The following is a 22254-nucleotide window of genomic DNA, read 5'->3' on the forward strand; positions in this document are numbered from 1 at the left end:
TGAGCCATGGTAGAGCCATGGTAACAAGTAGCCACCTGTAGTAGACAGACTGGCCACTGACAGCTGGCTTCCATGATTCCTATCTCCTGGTGTTCACGCCCTTGTGTATTCCACCTCTCTTACTTGTAGGTGGGACATGTGACTTGCTTCTAACCAATAGTATATGCGTAGGTGATGGGAGATATGTGATTATATGTAAGTGATTATGTAATTACATTACATAAGACTGTAAGGCTCATCTTGCTGGAGTCTCTCCCTTTCTAGCTGTGAGGGAGCAAGTGGCCATATTGGACGACTCCATGTTGCAAGGAACTACAAGTGTCATCTAGTCACTGAGGGCTGAGCTCCAGCTGACAGCCAGCAAAAAAATGAGGCTCTCAGCCAAACAACCAAAAGGAACTGATTGCTACTAACAACCAGGCAAGTGGAGAAGCAGATCCTTCCCCTATCGAGCCTCCAGATGAGAAGCTGGCCCACACCTTGATTGCAGCCCTCTGAGACTCTAAGTACATGGCTCAGAAAAGCTGTTCTTGGATTCTTGACCACAGAAATAATAAGATAATAAATATGTGTTGTTTTAAACCACTACATTTGTGGTAATATTGTTACACACAATAGAAAACTAATATACCACCAGAACTTGTTTGAAATACGTTCAGTCAATGACAACTCACCTCAGTGAATCCCTTTTGCAAACCAAGCAATCAGGGTCTATCCATTGTCCTATCTTCAAGTTCACTGAGTCTTTTGTCTGCTTAAATCTTCTTTGAATCTCTCTAATAAATTTTTCATTTCAATTATACTTTCCAGCTCCAGAATTTCTTTTTGGTTCTTTATAAGTTTTCTCTTTATTGATATTTCCATTTTGTTTACACATTGTTTTCTTGACTTTCTCCATATCTCCCTTTAGTCTTTTGGGCATCTTTAAGACAGTTACTTTGAAGTCTTTGTCTAGTTATCAGACATTAGGTTTTTTTCAGGGACAGTTTCTACTGATTTGTTTTATTCCTTTGAGTGGGCCATACTTTGCTGTTCCTTTGTATGCCTTGTGATTTTTTTTTTAAGAACACTGGACTTTTGAATTTAATAATGTGATAACTCTGGAAACCAGATTTTCCCCTTTCTCAGGGTTTGCTTGTCTTCCTTATTGTTTGTTTTTGTTTTTAACTGTGGTACGCAGTCTCTTTGCTGAGGATCAGCCAAAGTGTAAACTGAAGGTCTTCCCAGTCTTTTCTGAGCCTTTCCCTGAGCACACACAGTCACTTTCTAATTTTCTCCATACATGCAGTTGTTTTTGAATGTCCCAGTCCTTAATGTCTGGCCCCAGAAAGTGGGAAATGTAAAAACTGACCAGGGGGTGGGAATTCCCTATCAGTCCAGTGGTTACGACTCCACTCTTTCACTGCTGAGGATGCAGTTCAATCCCTGGTCAGGGAACTAAAATCCCACAAGCTGCGTGGCGTGGCCAAAAAAAAAAAAAGAAAAACGACCAGGGGGTGGAAGGGAGGGGAGGAGAAGGGGTCTGGCCTTTTAATCCCCCTGGAAGTCATTTCAGCCAGAGGGAAGGGGCTGCAATAGGGTCAGGGAGGCACAGTGACAGTGGCCGCCCACCACCTTGTCTGCGCTCTGTGATCAGAAGCAGCACTCAGAGCAGAGATGCCGATATTTGGAGGACAGGATCCTTTTTGCCCACCCTAGCTCCCACAAGCTGTGGGCAGTGGTTCCAGGAAAACATGCACAGTTGTCTGCCAAGGGGTTGGGGATGGAGGATGGGTAGCTCCTACTGTGCTAAGAGCCCAAATTGACTGACGTTCACCACAATTTACCATCTAAGTCTTCCCGTGGAAGTTGCAAGCCTTCAAAGTTCCAAAATGGTTGGATGAGACAGATTCTACCAATGCAGTTGTTGTCTAGGTGGGAGGTAGATTCCTGGTGCTTCATACTGCGGCATCTTCCCAGAATCCCCTCCCCCATTTAGTTTTATGAATATTCCCTCGTCAGATTTTGACTGGATGTTTCCTTTTTGCCTAACCATAATGGACATAATGAAGGCTTAGAAACATGCAGAAGATGCCACCCCTGGCTCTGGTTAAGAGCACTGTCTTGTTAAGGCTAAGCTGTTGCTGCCTAACAACAACTCCCCCTCCCGGCCCTCCAAATTTAGTGGCTTGAAACAACCCCCATTTCATTGGCCGTGATGCGGAAGTTCAGGAATTTATCATGGGGGGTGATCTCTGCTCCAGTGATGTTTGTTGGGCTCACTCACGGGGCTGCGTTCACTTGGTGGCTGGAAGGTCTGAGGTGGCCTCACGCAGGTGTCTGCGGCCTCATGCTGGCTGTCACCCGGAGCGCCACGTTCTCATCCTCGGGGCCTTCTCTCCGCATGGCCTTCTCTCTGGCAGGATAGGCTGAGCTTCTTTACATGGCACCTGGTTTCCCAGGCAGCGGGAGCTGTCAGGCCTCTTAGGGCCCAGGCCCAGAACTGGCACAGCAGTCACTTCTGATGATTCTGCCGATCAAGTCACAGGGCAGCTCAGGTTCAGGTAGAGAGGAAATAAGAGTCTACCTCCTGACAGGAAGAGTAGTCCTATGTCTGCAGGTTTAGGAGGAGTTGTTGGTACCCATCTTTGCAGAAGATCTCCGACAGGAGTCTAGACAGTCACTTGACTCGATATAGACTCAAAACAACTCAATTATAATGAAGTTCAAATTGAGTGTGAGATTTCCAGGGCACCCCACTTCTCCCCTATTAGAATGTATGCTCCAGGCGGGCAGGGAGTTTTATCTGTTTGGTTCATTGCCTCGTTTCCAGCCTGAGAGCAGTGCCTGGCTTGTGATAGAGGCTCAGTGAGTATCTGTTGCCGGAAGGACTGCTTGATGGTGATGGTAGTAGCAGAAGGGTTGGTGTAGAACAGGTCCATCAGAGAAGGCTGCAGAGACAACGTGAATCTGCCGCCAAGTTTGCGAAAAGAGTGATGGACGTGAATCAGTGTCTCAGAGGTGGGGACACAATGCTTATTCACTGTTCCGCAACATTGAGGCCCGCCCGTGCCAGATGTGAGGGGGAAGTAAGAGACCTTCCCTTGAGGAAGGGGATCCCAACATCGCAGTGTATGACATGTGCTAAATCATAGAAAAGAGAGGGGTCTTCTTGGGATGACAGTGGGAGGCTTCAGTGTGGGCGTGTTCGGATGGGACTGAGTAAGGTGAGTGTGACTGAAACTGACCTGAAGACACCATTAAAAATGATGGTTATGGGGTATGCATGTGACTGAACATTTTCCAGAGGCTTGAAAACAGTCACCTGTAGGATGTATTTATGAGATAAATGATAAGGATCTCCCCCTCTAAGTCCTTAAACATGTGAGTTATGTGATGAAAACTAGATTTGAGACAGCTTCTGATTATTTCAGGCAAAATTTTTGCATCAGTGATAAGGAGAGTGTTGAGGAAGGCCATTCATTTTCAGGATTGGTGAGGTAATTGACAGTGATGTTTCACCTTACTGTAGTTTTATGTTTTAGAAGTTTACAAAGATCATTGCCATATGTATGTGCCTGGATGAAAAGCAAAAATATATGTAGTAGGATGTAGTAGTATCTTCCTTCTCTCCCTCCTTCTGCCCGGGGAAGTGATCTCAGCCCTTGCTTGCAGTGAGTAAACCAGGAGAGGAGGTGGATAAAGGAGTGAGATAAGTGTTTTCCTCTAGGAGAACAAAAGCTGACAGAGAGAGGATAAGGCAGGTTAGTTGGAGTGGAATTGGGGGAAGAAATCCATGGCTCTATCCTTGAGCGGCAGGACCTCAGGTGATGGTGATATATGAAGGGCATTTCTAGGTACTGGTGCCCTCAGTTGTTATACTTGCATAAGAAACCTCCTGGAAGAAGGTGCTAGGGTTGTTTGTTATTTAACTTTTGTTTGTTTGTTTTGCAGGGACAAGGTGTTGACAGTGTTAATTGGTGTGCTGAAACTGACATCAAGATGGCCCAGTCCAATAGGAACATTAGCTTCTTTGGTTCAACACTGGTTCAACTCCGAACAATTATATGAATGTTTGGTGCCAGTATTATCATTATTTTCCCTAAATTAGAAGACACTAAGGCTCCAGAGAGACTAAGACAGGAGCCAAAGATCAGAGTCCATGGGCTTCTCTGTGAGGCCTCAATGTGAAGGCCTGAACTATCGCTGGAGATAATTTTAGAGACCTGTTGTTAGGAACCCACCGTGTGTACTAGATAACTTGATTTTGAAAATTGGAAAGTGTTGTACAAACAGGCCACCAAACCCTTACTGTAGTCAGTGGGTATTAATACCTTTGGATGGAAACCTGTGGACGTTCACAGGCGCAAATGGAAGTTAATGACACACGTTCATTGAAAGTGTTTTCATTCGACCACAAAGGAGCCTCTAGGTCTGCAGCTCTTTAAAAAGTTTTGTTTACATGTCCTTCTGAGAATTCTATCAAAAGTATGGCCCTTTTCCCCAGAAGAATGTACATATGCATACACACAACCCAGCATACAACTGTAGGGAGGATCTAGGTTCTGCAGCCCACCTACAGCATCCAGTGAATTCAGCTCATTCTTTGCTGACTTCACCAAGGTCACTTGAATGAACTGAAATTATCTTCCATCAAAAAATTCTCCACATCTTTCGGGCAGCTTTAAGCTATACCTAAAAATAGCATGAAGAAAAGTAATAATTCCATCCATAATTAGAGACAAGACTCTTGAGTCCAGCATGGAAACCATGATGGTACTTTGATCAATGAGATTGTTCTCCAGGGAGGGAGGTTTTAATAACTTTTGTGACTGACTTACTTTTTCTCCTCAGTTGCTCCAGGAGTCATCTGTGAATAAGTCCTTTCGAAGGGGATGATTTTGACTCCTACAAATTTAAGCAGATCGGAGGTCCTGGGTAGACGATTTAGAATAAGAAATAGCATACAGTAACCCTGGTTGTCAAATTACATTGGCTTTACAATAAGATTCTGCTCATTTGGTGTACTTCAACTCTTTTCTTGTTCCCTTGGTTTTTTCATATACTAGACAGGCCCAATTTTAATTCTGAACATTGAGTTCTATTAGGTAAACAGGAGTAATTTTAAAGTTCCCCTCCCCTGAGTCACTTCTGTCCATGGAGACAAGCAAACCACGGTCGCCAAAGCCCTGGCAACATGTCGGGATGAGCAGGGGAAACTTCCATTATCTTTTCAATCAACTTGAACAGCTCCTGAAGAAAATTTCTCTTCCTTCAGTGAGTAACTTTTGTCTTACCTAAAAACTTAGCTGTGGTCTTCTTTCTTCTTCCCTTTTTTCCCTGAGGCTACTTCAGCAAAAAATGTTCTGTTTTGTTTTGTTTTGTTAATTGAAGCTTGCCTGTTAGGCCAGGGAAGAAAAAATAATTTGTTTTATGTGTGTTCTTATTTGAAGTGAGTCGTGACTAACTACACTAAGAAGATGAAACACTAAAAACACTTTGGGGTTTTTTTAGTGTCCTCTTCACTCATTTGTTGAACTCTAGGGTTCCTGGTTCATTGAAGGTAATTAGTGTTGATAGGAACAGTGTCATTTATAATAACAGTCATCACAGCCCCTTACATTTCATATCCATTGAGCTTTCAAGTAGATGGGGCACAAGGCCAGTGAGGGGCGTGAGCAGAGAACACGCCCAATTCCTAATCTAGAACACTCCTTACTGAAACTTCATACTGGGTTTTATAATGCTGAATAGCAATCATTAGTGTAATCTTGGACCTCTTCCCCCTTTTTGATTTGTGAGGTATGAGGGGAGTGTCTTAGTCCCCTCCTTAATGGGCAGTGCCTTGAATGGTTACTTGAGGATGCGGAACTTTAAAGATCACAGAAATGTGCCTTCTCATTTCTTTTATCCCGTCCTCCAACCAAATGGAGAATCTGCATTATTGTGGGAGATTAAGACGAGATCTCTCCCTTCAAGACTGAGCCCTTGTCAGGAAGGAGGAAAACTCTCTTCTATCCTTCTAGGTTCTTCTTGCTGCTCTAAGTATTAAGTCGACATGAGACAGATAAACAGGAGAAAATCAAATTTAACTTTGTATGGGAATCCACACACAAAAGAGGGTCAAAGGCCCCACATACACAAGAGGTTCAGAGACAGAAAGGTAAAATGAGGTATATACACCATCATGAGCTAAGGAATGGGGCAGGGGTCTGGGTCTTCCAAGGACAGGAGGGTCATTCACAGGACATTAAGGAGAGCAGATGCTTGATAATTAGATGTTTGTTCTGCCATGTAGATGGGGCCCCTAAGATAAATTTTATCTCTGGTAATTACCTTTTCTAGGAAAAATCCCCAATTTAAATTCTTCTAGGTAGTTAAGAGAGGGGCAGTGAGTTTCTCCTGGACCCGCAGGGTCTCGATTGCATTTAGTTCAAAATGAGCCTCATGCAAAAGTAGCCCATTTGGGGGAGGCTTGTTCTGAACCCCTACAGATCCAATTTTTATATTTTCTACTGTGGTCCTAGGAAATTTATAATTTTTAAAGAGTGTTTCCCTTTTCTTCACTTTGTCTCCCTCATGAAATCCTTCTAGCTAAAACGGGATGGAAATAATTAATGGAAGAAAATAAGACATTGATTAAAATGGGTATTTGTTTTTATTATTTATTTTGGATTACTTCCTCACTTCCATTTTAAATTGCAGTATATGATCTTAGAATGTGAGCTGTGACAACTAATTTTCTTCATTACACTGATCTCTCACCTTTTCATAACTGGTTTGCTTAGCTCTTAGAATTTTCATTACTTTATTTCTTCATGTGTAATAAAGCCATACTAGCTTGGAATATTTCAGGAAGTAGAGGGAATTCCAGTTTAAATTAGCTTAAAATCTTAAATACAGTATTTTTGAAGGAATGTTATATTATCATTTGTGTGTGTGTGTTTATATTTATTTATTTATTTATTTACATATATATATATATATATATATATATATAACTTAAATCACGTGTTACCTAGCATGCTCCTTAAGGAATTTGCAATTACCTGAGCCTTGGTTTTGCATGTAAAGGATACTTCTAAGTGCTTGAGCCTACTTTGAAAGATTCCTTAATAGTTTAACCGATAATCCTTAAAGTCTAGGTTGTACTCATATTTAGTAAACATTTTTTTTTCTCATAGCTAGGATGAAAGTACATTTAGCTCAGCTCTATGAGGTATTACATTAATAAGTAGAGTGGCACTACTAGGACTTTTTTTCTAGAGAATCTACAGTGCTCTCCATATACACATGCATTTACATGACTATTACATCTACTACACACAGTGATGTATATGTGCACATGTATTACAATCCCTGAGCACACCACACATTTGTGGACAAATTGAGGAAATGATCTTTGCGTATAAACTAGACTAAGTTTTCTGAGGGCAGGAATCGTGTCCCTTGGCATTCTTCTTCCAAAGTAAACATATCTGCCAAAGACTTTGTTCTGGTACCCACATCAGTTGGGGGCATCCTTTATGAGGAGCAGCTCCAATTCCTTTCTGCCTTTCTGTTTGGGTGCTAATGAATGGGAGGGGGAAGTATGTGTCGGGGGAAGGCTGGGAGGTTGAGCTGTGCACTGTCTACATACTTGTGAGTGGGAGTGTGATTCCTTGCCCGTTCCTGATTCTCTTGCCTGCCACATCATAATCACAGTAGTTAATAGCACAGGCCCTGAATTTGAACCTTGGCACTCTCATTTTCCAGCTGTGGAATCTACTTTGAACAGTTCTAATTAATCTCTCTAAGCGTCAGTTCCCTGATCTAGAAAATGGGGGTCATAAACATCCTCACCAGGTACATGCACTCTAGGAGGGATTTTTTTTTTTAGATTTTTTTTTTTTAATGTGGACCATTTTTAAAGTCTTTATTGAATTTGTTACAATATTGCTTCTGCTTTATGGTTTGGTTTTTTGGCCTCGAGGCACGTGGGATCTTAGCTCCCTGACCAGGAATTGAACCTGCACCCCCCGCACTGGAAGGTGAAGTCTTAACCACTGGACCGCCAGGGAAGTCCCTAAGAGGGATTTTTTTTTTTTTTTTCCTAAGAGGGATTTTTGATAGTGGCAAATACTATGCCATTTTATATAAGGGACTTGAGCATCCACAAATTTTGGTATCCATGGGGGTCTTGGAACCAATACCCCGTGGATATGGATAGACTACGGTTTGGGGGGATTTTTGTTTTAATTTTGAAACGGCAGCTTTATTTTTTACAAGTTAATTAAAATGTAAATGTTTCAATAAACTAAGATTTTTCAACAATCAGATGATAGAGGTATCATAGATATCGAAGGATGAAAAGTAAAATGTACAGCCAGACCACATTGTGACTAGGGCTGTTAAATCAGCGTCTGAAACCACTGTCCGCATGGTTCATGACGGTGCAGGGTCAAGTTCTCAAAAAGAATGTCATTAGCTTACCTCAGTCTGAGAACTGATTCCCCTTCTGCCATATGCTGCTATTCCAATCAGAGTCACAAGACACAAAGGCACAAACTGTGGGTGAAGTCACGTGAGTATAGGAGGCAATGATTGACATCTCTAGTACAGGAGCCATCCATTTCTAAACTCTATGAGGGTCAAGAACAGTATCTATTTGTTAAATGTTGAACATTAGTAAAAAAAAAATGACCATAAAAAAAGATTGAATCGGTGATAGATTAAACCTTGAGAACGGTGAAATCATCCAGGGAGAATGTAGATGGAGAAGGGCCAAGGACAGGCGACTAGGGAACCTTGACATCCATGAGAGGACAGAGGGAACAAGAAGAGGAACAAAATAATTACCAAGAATCCAGAGCTATGTGATATTTCATATGAGAGGGTTTAAAGAAGATGAAAAAATCCTTAAAAAAGCAGCTACAGGTAAAAGGACGAAAGCAGTTACATGTAAAAAGACGAAATTAGAACATTTTCTAATACCATATAAAAAAAAACTCAAAATGGATTAAATACCTAAATGTAAGACTGGAAACCATAAAATTCCTAGAAGAAAACATAGGCTGAACACTCTTTCAGTAGCAATATTTTTTTGGATCTGTCTCCTAAGGCAAAGGAAACAAAAGCAAAAATAAACAAATGGGGCTTAATTAAACTTAAAAGCTTTTGCACAGCCAAGGAAACGATCAACAAAACAGAAAGACAGCCTACTGAATGGGAGAAAATATTTGCAAATGATATGACCAATAAGGCATTAATATCCAAAATATATAAACAGCTCATACAACTCAACATCAAAAAAACAAACAACCCAATTAAAAATTGGGCAGAAGACCTGAATAGACATTTTTTCCAAAGAAGACATAAAGATGGCCAACTGGCACATGAAAAGATGCTCAACACTGTTAACCATCAGGGAACTGAAAATTAAAACCACAATGAGGTATCACCTCACACCTGTCAGAATGGGTATCACCAAAAAGATCACAAATAACAAATGTTGGCAAGGATGTGGATAAAAGGGAACCCTTGTGCACTGTTGGTGGGAATGTAAATTGGTGCATTCACTGTGAAAAAGAGTATGGAGGTTTCTCTCAAAAAACTAAAAATAGGGACTTCCCTGGTGGCACAGTGGTTAAGAATCTGCCTGCCAATGCAGGGGACACGGGTTCGAGCCCTGGTCTGGGAAGATCCCACATGCCACGGAGAAACTAAGCCCATGCGCCACAACTACTGAGGCCACGTGCTGCAACTACTGAAGCCCATGCACCTAGAGCCCGTGCTCCACAACAAGAGAAGCCACCGCAATGAGAAGCCCGCGTACCGCAAGGAAGACTAGCCCCCACTCACCGCAACTAAAGAAAGCCTGCATGCAGCAATGAAAACCCAAAGCAGCCAAAAAAAAAAAACAACTAAAAATAGAACTACCATATGACACAGCAATTCCAATCCTGGGTATATATCTGAAAAAAAAAGGAAAACACTAATTCAAAAAGGTACATGCACCCCAATGTTCACAGCAGCATTATTTACAATAGTCAAGATATGGAAGCAACCCATGTGCCCATCAACGGATGAATACACACACACACAATGGAATACTATTAAGCCCAAAAAAAGAACAAAAAAAAGAAGGAAAATTTTGCCATTTGCAGCAACATGGATGGACTTGGAGGGTATTATGCTAAGTGAAATAAGTCAGACAGAGAAGAACAAATGCTATATGATATCACTTATATGTGGAATCTAAAAAATAAAACAAACTAGTGAATATAACAAAAAAGAAACGGATTCGCAGGTATAGAAAACAAACTATTGGGGCTTCCCTGGTGGCGCAGTGGTTGAGAGTCCGCCTGCCAATGCAGGGGACACGAGTTCGTGCCCCGGTCCAGGAAGATCCCACATGCCGCGGAGCGGCTGGGCCCGTAAGCCATGGCCGCTGAGCCTGCGTGTCCGGAGCCTGTGCTCCGCAACAGGAGAGGCCACAACAGTGAGAGGCCCGCATACCACAAAAAAAAAAAAAGAAAACAAACTAGTGGTTACCAGTGTGGAGAGGGAAGCAGGGAGGGGCAAGATAGGGGTAAGAGATTAAGAAGTACAAACTACTACGTATAAAAGAAGCTACAAGGATATGTTGTACAGCACAGAGAATATAGCCAATATTCTATAATAACTGTAAACGGAGTATAACCTTTAAAACATTTGTATCACGTTATAAGACTGAAACTAATATAATATCAACTATATCTCAGTAATAAATAAATAAATAAATAAAAGAAGGTCTGAAAGACATCCAATGGATTTCTCAGTGTGGTGGGGTCAGAGGTCAAACTACAATGAGTGTACAAGGAATGTGGAATAAGATAGAGACACAAGTGTTCATCATATTATTCTACCAAGAAGTCTGAACACGGAAGGAGAGAAATTAAAGGAAAATTAGAAGGGAACAGGGAACACAGCATCAGTGGAGGATTTTAAAATTTTGTACGGGATAAAAGTCTTGAGCGTATCTGTCAGCTGAGGAGAAGAAGCCAACAGAGAGGGTGAGTTGAAGATGCAGGAGGAAGATGATGAATGAAACAAGTATCTGTGAGAGGTCTGAGGAAACAGTGTCGAGAGTGTAGGTGGAGGCCTCGATTTTTTTAAAAATAAATTAACACAGTCATTAATACAGTTTCTATTTCTAGTCTTCTCTTCCTTTTTTCTTTTTTTTTTAGAGTTTAACTCAACTTTGAAATGTGTAATGCATTCACATGATTAAATGCTTTAAAAGATCCAAAAACCTCTTCCCACCACCACCACCCTAGCGGCAGCTTCTTAGTTCTTTCCATTAACAACCAAATTCATGACTGTCTTTTTTTTTTTTATGAATTTATTTATGGCTGCATTGGGGTTTTTTTCCAACATATTTATTGGAGTATAATTGCTTTACAATGTTGTGTTAGTTTCTGCTATATAACAAAGTGAATCAACTATACGTATACATATACCCCCATATCTCCTCCCTCTTGCGTCTCCCTCCCACCCTCCCTATCCCACCCCTCTAGGTGGTCACAAAGCACCGAGCTGATCTCCCTGTGCTGTGCGGCTGCTTCACACTAGCTATTTTACATTTGGTAGTATATATATGTCCATGCCACTCTCTCACTTCATCCCAGCTTACCCTTCGTTGCTGCACGCAGGCTTTCTCTAGTTGCGGCGACGGGGGGCTACTCTTCACTGCGGTGCGCGGGCTTCTCATTGCGGTGGCTTCTCTTGTTGGAGAGCACGGGCTGTAGGCACACGGGCTTCAGCAGTTGTGGCTCTCGGGCTCTAGAGCGCAGGCTCAGTAGCTGTGGCGCACAGGCTTAGTTGCTCCGTGGCATGTGGGATCTTCCCCGACCAGGGATGGAACCTGTGTCCCCTGTGTTGGCAGGCGGATTCTTAACCACTGTGCCACCTGGGAAGTTCCTCATGAGCTTCTTGTGTGTCCTTCCAGAGATACTTTATGCATATATGAGCAATACGAGCAAAAAAAAATACATACATTCTCCTTTTTTTACACAAATGGGGGCATTCAATACACATCATTCTTATTTTTGTTTTTTAAACCTAACAATATATTTGGGAAATATTTCTATAATAAGCATATAAAGTGTTTCCTCCTTTTTCGAACTGCATTTTATTCCAGTCTCCTATTGATGGGAGATGTACTGCTAGCAATTGTAAACATTGAAGAAATGATTTGTTTTTGTACACTGAACTGTGAGACATCTGCAGAATAAATTCTTAGAACTGGAATAATTGGTTCAAAAGGTATGTACACAGAAAATTTCAATCTATATCATGAGAAGCAGAATAGCATTGCAGTTAAGGGCTAAGAGCTCTAGATTGCTTTAATTCCAGCTTCATTGCTGACTAGTTTTACAGCCTTGGGCAAGTCCTTGTGTCTGTTTCCTCATCTGTAAAATGGAGATGTTGATAATAATAGCACCTACCTTAATAAGGATTAAATAAAATAGTACATGTTATACATAGCAAATGCTCAATAAAGTTATTATTATTTTGCCAAATTGTTAGATTGATTAGAATGAGGAGTACCAATTCTTTATCTTTAAGGTGGAGGGAAAGGAAGTGATAAAGTGGAAATTAAGAGAGATACAACTTAATGGTCTCAGAGTCCATTAAGGGTGTAATTCAATTACAGGAGTAATTGAAATGGAAGTAAGGGTGACAATCTTTGGATTTGAGGTGAAGGAACTGCAAGGCTTGGGATGTTGGATGATCATCCCCCAAGGACTATAACGTCATGCACGATGACGGAAAGAAGAGAGGAAAGTTGTAAGCTTCGTGCCCAAAATCTTAAAATGAATCTTCAGTGAAAATGAGCAACATGAGGTCAGTAAGGAATTGCAATAATAGAGGTTAGAAACTGCAAAAGAGCGATTTTATTTAACTCTCTCTGCTTGCACACCTCATCACCTGTGCACTCGAGAAAGAAGATGTCTTGTGCTGAGTATTCTTTTCATGTGCCAAGTCTAGAGGAGCTTGTTGGAGTTCTGCGGAAGGGGCTAACGGATAACTTTGCTGATGTCCAGGTCTCTGTAGTTGATTGCCCTAATTTGACCAAGGAGCCATTTACCTTTCCTGTAAAAGGTATCTGTGGGAAAACTAGAATTGCAGAAGTAGGAGGTGTGCCTTACTTATTGCCTCTTATAAATAAAAAAAAAAGTTTATGATCTAAATAAAATCACAAAAGAAATCCAGCTTCCTGGAGCTTTTGTTCTTGGAGCAGGAGCAGGCCCATTTCCGACTCTTGGATTCAATTCTGAGTTTATGCCAGTTGTTCAAACAGAAAGTGAACACAAACCTCCTGTGAATGGAAGTTACTTTGCTCATGTTAACTCTGCAGATGGAGGGTGCCTACTGGAGAAATACAGTGAGAAATATCATGATTTGGGGTTTGCATTACTGGCTAATCTTTTTGCCAGTGAAGGCCAACCTTGAAAAGTCATTGAGGTGAAATCCAAAAGAAGACCTGGAAAACTTAACTTTGTGACTTGTATGAGACAGACTCTTGAAAAACATTATGGAGGGGCTTCCCTGGTGGTACAGTGGTTGAGAGTCCACCTGCCGATGCAGGGGACACGGATTCGTGCCCCAGTCCGGGAGGATCCCACATGCCGCGGAGCAGCTGGGCCCGTGAGCCATGGCCTCTGAGCCTGCGCGTCCGGGGCCTGTGCTCCGCAGCGGGAGAGGCCACAACAGTGAGAGCCCCGCGTACCGGAAAAAAAAACAAAAAACAAAAAACATTATGGAGATAAGCCTGTAGGAATGGGAGGTACTTTCGTGATTCAGAAGGGAAAAGTAAAGACTCATATATTATGCCGGCAGAATTTTCTTCCTGCCCATTGAACTCTGATGAAGACGTGAATAAATGGTTACGTTTTTATGAGATGAAGGCTCCTTTGGTTTGCCTGCCAGTTTTTATCTCCAGAGACCCACGGTTTGATTTGCGGTTGGAGCACACTCATTGTTTTAGTCATCATGGAGAAGGGGGACACTACCATTATGACACCACCCCAGATATAGTGGAATATCTTGGATACTTCTTACCTGCAGAGTTTCTCTATCGCATTGATCAACCAACAGAGACCCATTCATTTGGGCAAGATTAAATCAACTGATACTCGTTTGACTGATTAATTCATTAATTGATACTAATATAAAGCCTAATAGAAATGATCTCACTACTTAATAAGCCCTATTTTTTTTGGCCTTTGAAATGAAAGGTATGTCGACACTGTACTCTGTATTACTTCACAGATCTATCTGAAAGGGATTATTGGGAACAAAGACACGTGATGGAGATGTTCTTCATTCTTTTTATTCTAAAAAATCAGTCTTATGATTATAATGAAATATAAACAGGGTTAAGAATCAAGTGATGATTCCTACTAGCTAATGGCAATAATTTACATCTGTATATTCAGTTTTTCAAGTTAGTCTTACAACTGCTAAGTGGATGTTTCTGGGTATTAGAAAAATCAGTGCTGGAAATGTTGATAGTTGTTAAATCTTTCTACTGAATTTTTGAAATCCACTTTAGAAGTCAAAGTACACTTTTTTCATGGAATAAGGTGGTCAGAGGGAGCAACTTTACTCCTTCTGGTGATGTTGAACCATACTCCGAAGTCTGCAATTTGCCTTTAACAAATATTAGCAACCAGACGGTTAGCCATGATTCCTCCTTTGTTTGGACTGTCAATTGGAAGCAGTTTTTGCCTTGTTGGTTATTTGCGAGAAGTGAAAAGAAACAGCATCAAAATACAATCTCGAAGTGAGTATACTTCAATTTATAAATGAGGCTATTGCCAAATATGACTACTATCCTTCATGAAATGTAAAATTATACTTTTACCAATTGTAATGATTGAAATTTTCCTCAGTGTTTTTCTATAACAATCATGAGCCAAAAACAACTCTCTAATCTTGTAATGCCAACACTGATTTAGGAGCTTTTTAGTACTAAGCATATAATAAATTGTCAATAAATATTTTTTGTCTTTGGATGTTAACTATAACATGTCCTGTGAGTATAAATTCCTAAATATTTTTTTTAATAAACACTAGTTTGTACCAAAAGAAATGAATAAAAATTTTACATTCATAAAAAAAAAAAGAAACTGCAAAGGAGCAAGAATTCAAAGGTGGAGGAGTGGTAGTCTGGAGGCTGTGGGGAATGAGGAGAATGTCGATTCCATTGCCTTACAAGGACATCAGGTGTCTTCATTCAAAAGGACAGCAGAGGTATCAACTCACACCTGTTAGAATGGCTGTTATCAAAAAGACAACAAATAACAAATGTTAGTGGAGAAAAGGAAACCCTCGTGAACTGTTAGTGGGAATGTAAACTGGTGCAGCCACTATGGAAAACAGTATGGAGGTTCCTCAAAAAATTAAATATAGAACTATCATATGCAATTTCACTCCTGGGAATTTATCTGAAGAAAACAAAAGCACTAATTAGAAAAGATATATGCACCCCTATGTTCATTGCAGCATTATTTACAATAGCCAAGATATGGAAGCAACCTAAGTGCCCATCAATAGATGAATGGACAAAGAAGATGTGGTATATATATACAAGGAATACTACTAAGCCATGAAAAAAGAATAAAATCTTGCCATTTGCAACAAAATGGATGGACCAAGTGGGTATTATGCCAAGGGAAGTAATCAGACAGAGAAAGACAAATACGGTACTACACCACTTATACATGTGCCTAAAAAATGAAACAAATGAACAAACATAACAAAACAGAAACAGTCATAGATACAGAGAACAAACAGGTGGTTGCCAGAGGGGAGGGAGATAGGAGGAAGAAAGAAATAGATGGGGGAGATTAAGAGGTATAAACTTCCAGTTGCAAAATACATGTGTCACAGGTATGAAATGTACAGTGGGGGGAATTTAGGCAATAATTATGTAATATCTTTGTATGGTGATAGGCTTACCATAATTAGACTTACCGTGGTGATCATTTTGAAATGTCTAGAAATATCCAATCACTATATTGTGTAACAGGAACTAACATAGTGTTGTAGATCAATTATACTTCAAAACAAACAAACTCATAGAAAAAGAGATCAAATTTGAGGTCACCAGAGGAAAGGGTAGAAGGAGGGGGAATTAGATGAAGGTAGTTAAAAAGTACAAGTTCCAGTTATAAGATAAATAAATATTGGGTCGCGGACTTTCCTGGTGGCACGGTGGTTAAGAATCCACCTGACGCCAAGGAGAAACTAAGCCCGTGCGCCACTACTGAGCCTGCGCTCTAGAGCCCACGAGCCATAACTACTGGGCCCGTGTGCCATAACTACTGAAGCCCGGGTGCCTAGAGCCTGTGCTCCGCAACAAGAGAAGCCACCGCAATGAGAAGCCCGCGCACCTCACCAAAGAGTAGCCCATGCTCACTGCAATTAGAGAAGGCCCGCGCACAGCAATGAAGACCCAACGTAGCCAAAAGTAAAAAATAAATAAATAAATTTATTTTTAAAAAATAGTGCTTGATGAGGACTTATAGACCAAAAAAAAAAAAAAAATAATCCGCCTGTCAGTGCAGGGGACATGGGTTCGATCCCTGGTCCGGGAAGATCCCACATGCTGTGGAGCCGCTAAGCCCGAGTGCCACAGCTACTGAGTCTGCGCTCTAGAGCCTGCAAGCCACAACTACTGAGCCCTCATGTCACAACTACTGAAGCCCGTGCGCTAGAGCCTGTGCTCCGCAACAAGAGAAGCCACCGCAATGAGAAGCCTGCGCACTGCATCGAAGAGTAGCCCCCACTCGCCGCAACTAGAGAAAGCCTGCGCACAGCAAGGAAGACCCAATGCAGCCAAAAATAAATATAAATAAATAAATACATAAATAAATAAATATTGGGTTGGCCAAAAAATTTCATTCAGGTTTTTCTGTAAGCTGTTATGGAAAAATCCAAACGAACTTTTTGGCCAACCCAATATTAGGATGTAATGTACAACATGACACATATAATTAACACTGCTGTAAGTTATATATAAAAGTTGTTTAAAAAAAGAAAGTTGTTAAGAGAGTAAATCCTAAGAGTTCTCATCACAAGGAAAACATATTTTTTCTATTTCTTTAGTTTGTATCTACGTGAGGTGATGGATGTTCACGAAACTTATTGTGATAATAATTTCATGACATATGAAGCCAAACCGGTACACCTTAAACTTATACAGTACTGTATGTCAATTATATCTCAATAAAATTGGAAGAAAACAAAAGGACAAATGGGGGAAATGCTGTCCGAAGAAGAGTCCAGTTTAGGTAAGGCAGGAAGTAGAGAGAACATTCTATAGCCAGATAAGGAAAATAAGGAAGTATGCTTGGACTTCCCTGGTGGTCCAGTGGCTAAGACTCTGCGCTCCCAGTGCAGGGGGCCTGGGTTCGATCCCTGGTCAGAGTACTAGATCCTACATGCTGCAATTAAGAGTGTACGCGCTGCAACTAAAGATCCCGCATGCTGCAATGAAGATCCCTCATGCCACAACTAAGACCCAGCGCAGTCAAATAAATAAATAAATAAATTTAAAAATAGCATCTATTTGTTAAAAAAAGGAAGTATGCTTGTTCTAGAAACAGAGAATACCAGAGGGGTCAGGGGAAAGGTTTTGGAGAGAAGGAGAAAAGCAATTGGATGCGTGGAGCAGAAGAATAACAAAGAAAGATGGGGATGGGAATAAGTGAGGATACAGGGAACCTTGAGTCAACGGTGAAGTCACTGTTGTGAGAAGCTGATGCAAGCTATGGATCCTCTCTCCAGAAAAAAATATATTTATACGTACATGCAAATGTTGCATGCAATCTCAGGTAGGTCACAAACTCCATGGACACCCAACATTTTTAATTTTTAAAAATATTTATTTATTTTGGCTGTGCCGGGTCTTAGTTGCAGCACGTGAGATCTTTGTTACAGCATGTTTTTTAGTGCCGGCATGTGGACTTCTTAGTTGCGGCATGCAGACTCTTAGTTGCGGCATGCATGCGGGATCTAGTTCCGCCACCAGGGTTCGACCAGGGATTGAACTCCGCACTGGGAGTGCAGAGTCTTACCCCCTGGACCACCAGGGGAGTCCCCCCAACTTTTTAAGGTAAATTTTTTTCATGTGTATTTTATATTTTTTAATTTTTATTTTATATTGGGGTATAGTTGATTTACAACGTTGTTTTTTTTTTTTTTTTGGCGGTACGCGGGCCTCTCACTGCCGTGGCCTCTCCCGCTGCGGAGCACAAGCTCCGGACGCGCAGGCCCAGCGTCCATGGCTCACGGCCGCTCCGCGGCATGCGGGATCCTCCCAAACCGGGCACGAACCTGCGTCCCCCGCATCTGCAGGCGGACCCTCAACCACTGCGCCACCAGGGAAGCCCTACAACGTTGTTTTTAAAGTAAACTTTTTATTGAAGTATAATATACATGCAAATAATTGGTTTCCCACTGAAAGTGAACTTCCCTATGTTACCAAAAACCAGATCAAGAAGCAGAACATCACCTGCTCCTCAGAATCCCCGCCCTGAGTCCTCTTTCAGTCACTAACCATCCCGCAAGGGTAACCGATATCCTGACTTCTATAACCATAGACTAGTTTGATCTGTTTTTGAATTTTATATAAATAAAATCATAATGATGCATTCTTATAAGTCCGGTTTCTTTACTCAATATTATGTTTGGGTGGTTCATCCATGTTGGTGCATGGAGTTGCAGTTCATTCATTCTCATGTCTGTATCATATCCCACTGTATGATGTATGACAATTTATCCATTCTACAATCCATAAATATCTGGGTTTGGGACTGTTACAAATAGTGCTGTTGTAAGTACTCTTGCACATGCCTTTTGGTGAACATATGTACACATTCTGTTGGTTATACACCTAAGAATAGAGTTCCCAGGTCATAGGTTCAGCTCTAGTAGATAATGGGTCTTATGTTTTGACAAGGAACAAGGAAAACAGGGATGCAGGGGAAGTGGAATTCATACAAGCTTTCAGCCCGAATTCTAGTATAAAGTTATACAAGATGTTTTGCAATGATCATTTATCAATACTGAGAATGAAATAAAACCACAACAATCAAAGACTGGATGAATAAACCCAAGGGGAGATTCGCTGAAAAGATTAATAAAACTTCTGACAAGTCAAGAAAAAAATAGAAAACATAAAATTTTAAGAAATATTAATTGCCAAAACGGACTCAGGAAGACTCAGAAGAGTTGAGGAGACTAATAATTATTGAAGAAACCGGAAAATTACGTTAGAGAATTCTCTCTCCAAAAAAAGCACTAGGACCTGACACTTCTCATGGTCACCTTTCTTTAGTGCTTCAAAGAATAGATAATTCCCATGCTATTTAATCTGGTTTAGGACATAGAAAAAGATGGAAAGTTTCTCCAATAACTTTACATAACTAACAAAATCATAATACCAAAACTTAACAAGGCATAAATAAGAAAACTTCAACCCATTTTTTCATATGACTAAAGATGCAAAAGAAAGAAAATCCTAAGTAAATTGCAAAGAGAATCCAATTCTGTATTAAAAGAAGACACTCTGGATAAGTTAGTATTATTCTAGGAATGGTGGGATACCAAGAAATCTACCAATATAATGCATCTCATAAATAATTCAGTATTTGTCAGAAATCTTTAAAATATGTATACAAAGCCTTTGACCAACAACTCCACTTTTAGGATTCTATCCTAAGAAAATATAACAGTTATGCACAAAGCTTTCACCACAAGGCTATTCCTTAGTGTTGTTTATATCAACAACAAAGACAAAAACAGAAAGAACACAATACAGGGTCAGCTAACCTATCCTCTACATACATATGAAATAACCTATGACAATGAAATAATATGAAGCCATTAAAAATAATGTTGTAGGGCTTCCCTGGTGGCGCAGTGGTTGAGAGTCTGCCTGCCGATGCAGGGGACACAGGTTCGTGCCCCGGTCCGGGAGGATCCCACGTGCCGCGGAGCGGCTGGGCCCATGAGCCATGGCTGCTGAGCCTGCACGTCCGGAGCCTATGCGCCGCAACAGTGAGAGGCCCACGTACCACAAAAAAAAAAAATAAATAATAATAATGTTGTAGAAAAGTATTTTAATAACATAGAAAAATATCCATGCCAAAAAACTGCAATATGGCCTCATGTAGGTTAAAAAATACGTTTCAAATTTTTAGTTTTAGCTATCTGCATTCTCCAGATTTTTTGCAATTATCATGTATAACTTCTCCAATATAGTGATAAGGATGTGAAGCAACCACTTTTTTAAATTCCTGTTTCTTGTTTGTGATTGGGGGTGAAATGTCAGAGAATCACCTTGGCATTCACTTTAGGAACAGAAAGTACTCATTCGTATTTCTCTACCAGCTGGTTGACCCCACTTAGGGCCCAGCCTGGATCACAGGCCTCCCCACTTCTCACCCAGCTGTCAAACTTTACACAAGATCTCATCCAGTCTACCCCAGCACTGATGCCAGATTCACCCTCCTCAAATACCACTGTACCTGTCACTTCCCTGCCGCAGAACTTTCAATAGCTCCCCACCCTCCCTAGCTTTCCAATTCAGGGCTCCAGAGCCTGATTCAATGTACCTGTCAGATCTTACTTCTCAGGGACGCCCCACAGTACACCCCCTTCACGTCTGTAGCAGGACCATCACCATCCCACACACATCGTGCCCCTTCGGCCTCCACATACTTGACTCTGCTGCTCTCCCTTCCAGCCGTGCCCCTCCTCCCCCCACCCCATGCCGCTGCCTAATAAATAGTCCCAACTCTCCTTCAAGGCTTAGCTCAAATCCCCTTTCTTTCATGAAGACTACCCCAGCTCATACCTCTGACCGCAAATGGGCCTACAAGTCTGAACAACATTTGAACTGTTGAAGTAGTGGGCGAAGTCTGGTTTACAAGGCCTTGAGGATTCATCTTCATCATGAGGTCCCCGCCCTGCTGCCTTCCTGCCTAATCCCAGCAGCCCTCACGCCAGTCCATTCTCCTCAAAGTACAGACATTGGCAGATCACCCCCCGAGAGGGGCAGAAATTCCATCTCTCACCTTTGTGAGTCTCACTCAGTGAGTCCTGGTTGCCTGCCTGAGGACCCACCTCCTCTACGATGACTGACACCAGAAGTCACGCTGGTGATGACTGACACTGTCTTGGGACTGTGACCTTACCTGGTATTATCAAATCATTGATTAATACTAACAGCCACTGAAGGTTTGCAGCAGAAAATGAGGATTTTGTCTGTTAGGAAGATCCACTAATAAGAGTTCAGAAAAAGTAGGAAGGCCATTTTGGTATCACAATGTTAAGAGTAAATATTGAATGAGTACTTACTCCGTGCCAGGCAACACTTTTACATGCATTATCTCACTGAGTCACAACAGCCTTAAGAAGTATATTCCAGGGCTTCTCTGGTGGCTCAGTGGTTGAGAGTCCGCCTGCTGATGCAGGGGACACGGGTTCGTGCCCCAGTCCGGGAAGATCCCACATGCCGCAGAGCGGCTGGGCCCGTGAGCCATGGCCGCTAAGTCTGCGAGTCCGGAGCCTGTGCTCCTCAACGGGAGAGGCCACAACAGTGAGAGGCCCGTCTACCACAAAAAAAATAAATAAATAAAAAAATAAGTACATTCCATTCTTATCCCCATTATAGAGGAGGAAACTGAAACTTTGAACAGCTAAGTAACCATAAAATTACTATATGACCCAGCAATTCCACTCCTAGGTATATACCCTCCAAAATTGAAAACAGGGACCCAAACAGATACTTGTACACCAGCGGTCCCCAACCTTTTTGGCAGCAGGAACTGCTTTCGTGGGAGACAATTTTTCCACAGACGGCGGGGTGGTGAGGGGATGGGTCAGGCAGTAATGTGAGCGATGGGGAGCGATGGGGAGCGGCAGATGAAGCTTTGCTCACTTGCCCGCCACTCACCTCCTGCTGTGCGGCCCGGTTCCTAACAGGGGGTTGAGGACCCCTGTTGTACACCCATGTCCATAGCAGCATTATTCACAGTAGCCAAAGGTGGAAACAACCAAAGTGTCCATGACTAATGGACCAACAAAATGTGGTATAGCCATATAATAGAATATTATTCAGTCATAAAAAAGAATGAAGTTCTGATATATGCTACAAAGCACATGAACCTCGAACACATTATGCTAAGTGAAATAAGCCAGTCACAAAAGATCAAATGTTATATGATTCCACTTATGTGC

General features: G+C 41.5%; 1 pseudogene; it reads left to right on the plus strand.

The window, feature by feature from the left end:
• The first annotated feature begins 12870 nt into the window (after positions 1 to 12870).
• Positions 12871 to 15151, plus strand: LOC137208818 (ester hydrolase C11orf54 homolog; annotated as a pseudogene).
• Positions 15152 to 22254: the final 7103 nt, after the last annotated feature.

Source organism: Pseudorca crassidens, chromosome 16 (genome assembly GCF_039906515.1).
Source record: "Pseudorca crassidens isolate mPseCra1 chromosome 16, mPseCra1.hap1, whole genome shotgun sequence".
Lineage (NCBI taxonomy): Eukaryota > Metazoa > Chordata > Mammalia > Artiodactyla > Delphinidae > Pseudorca > Pseudorca crassidens.